Source organism: Leptonychotes weddellii, unplaced genomic scaffold, assembly GCF_054177405.1.
Source record: "Leptonychotes weddellii isolate Sample4059 unplaced genomic scaffold, ASM5417740v2 HiC_scaffold_21813, whole genome shotgun sequence".
NCBI classification, from domain to species: domain Eukaryota; kingdom Metazoa; phylum Chordata; class Mammalia; order Carnivora; family Phocidae; genus Leptonychotes; species Leptonychotes weddellii.
Window position 1 is genome coordinate 1 of NW_027806200.1, and position 1,864 is coordinate 1,864.

The 1,864-nt window shown below is 42.8% G+C and overlaps 1 pseudogene; it reads left to right on the top strand.

The window, feature by feature from the left end:
- The first annotated feature begins 236 nt into the window (after positions 1-236).
- LOC145718783 (twinfilin-1 pseudogene) lies at positions 237-1,184 on the top strand (annotated as a pseudogene).
- The last annotated feature ends 680 nt before the right edge of the window (positions 1,185-1,864 follow it).

Sequence of the window (1,864 nt, forward strand, 5' to 3'; positions counted from 1 at the left end):
CAAGCCAAAGAGGAGGAAAAGGAAGGGTTTTACTGACAAGTAAAGGAGAACACCGCGGGTATTTCCCAAAGCAGTGTCTCCCTCAACAACAAACTGGGGAAGTTTTCAGCTGAAGGTGCAGAGGTCACTGACCCCTCTGATGCAGGACACCTGACCCTTGGTTGGAACTGCTGTCTCTGCTGCTCCTGGCACCCAGATGACACTCAGGCCACTCGTGCCAAAATGTCTCTGCACAGACTTAGCGCCGGAGCCCGCGGCCGCCGCCACGTCCCATCAGACCCACCTTGAAGCAAGTGAGGATGTTAGAGGTACCTTTGCCAGAGCGAGAAATGGAAAATACCGACTTCTAAAAATATCTATTGAAAATGAGAAACTTGTGATCGGATCATGTAGTCAGCCTTCAGATTCCCGGGGGAAGGACTCTGACTCCTTTGTTTTACCCCTCCTGGGGGACAAACAACCGTGCTATATAGTATTCAGGTTAGACTCTCAGAATGCCAGGGATATGAATGGATACTCATTGTCTGGTCTCCAGAACATTCTCGTGATCGTCAAAAACTGTTGTGTGCGACAACGAGAGCAACTGTGAAAAAGGAGTTTGGAGGTGGCCACGTTAAGGACGAAGTGTTTGGAACAGTAAAGGAAGATGCATCATTACATGGATATAAAAAACACGTGCGGGCACAATCTTCTCCTGCCCCATTGACTGCAGCTGAGGAAGAATTACGGCAGATTAAAATTAATGAGGTACAAACTGACATGGCTGTGGGCACGAAGATCAACACTACAAGGAGTAGCATTTCCTCTTTCTCGAGAAGCTTTTCAGGCTTTGGAAAAATTAAGTAACAGCTCAACTATGTGCAGTTGGAAACAGACATAAGAACGAAATTATTATTTTGGCCAACACAACAAATACAGAACTAAAAGATTTGCCAAAGAGAATTCCCAAGGATTCAGCACGTTACCATTTCTTCCTGTATGAACATTCCCATGAAGGAGACTATTTGGAGTCCATTGTTTTTATTTATTCAATGCCTGGATAACGGATGCTGTGTTCTAGCTGCAAGAGCCCTCTGTTAGAAATTGTAGAAAGATAACTACAAATGGATGTCATTAAAAAGATCAAGATAGGGGTGTCTGGGTGGCTCAACGGGTTAAGCGTCTGCCTTCAGCTCCGGTCATGATCTCAGGGTCTTGGGATCGAGCCCCACTTCCAGCTACCTGCTTGGCAGGGAGCCTGCTTCTCCCTCTCTCCCTGCCCCTCTCCTCTGCTTGTGTGCTCTCTCTCTCTCTCAAATAAATAAAATCTTAAAAAAAAAAAAGAAGGAAAGATCGAGAGAGACAATGGGGATGAGTTGACAGCAGACTTCCTTTTTGAAGAAGTACACGCAAAGCAGAATGCACATAAGCAAAGTTTTGCAAAACCAAAAGGTTCTGCAGGAAAAAGGAATTTGAAAACTTATTAGGGGTCCAGTTGAAAGTGAAGCCACTGCTGATTAAAATCATTATATTAAGCATTACAATATTAGTTTTTTAAAAGTCCAGCTTTTAGTACGGGAGAACTGTTATATCGCTGCATGCAGGTCAGCTCACCAAGCTTTTGACTTCTGTGTTTTTTAAAAATCAAGGTTACAGAAGATTATATACGATGTGCTAGTATTAATTTTCTCATACTGTTTTTTAAGCAGTGTGTCAAAGTATTTTTGAATTGTTACCACTTTTTCATGGAATTCTTCTGGGCACTGTCCTCTCCATTAGAGTGTTTTTCCAACATTATCTAAGACTACAAGAATATATCAGGCTCAGGATTATTTTGTCTTTCAGTCGTAGGGTAGTTTTAATGTTTATGTTGATACATAGTAGG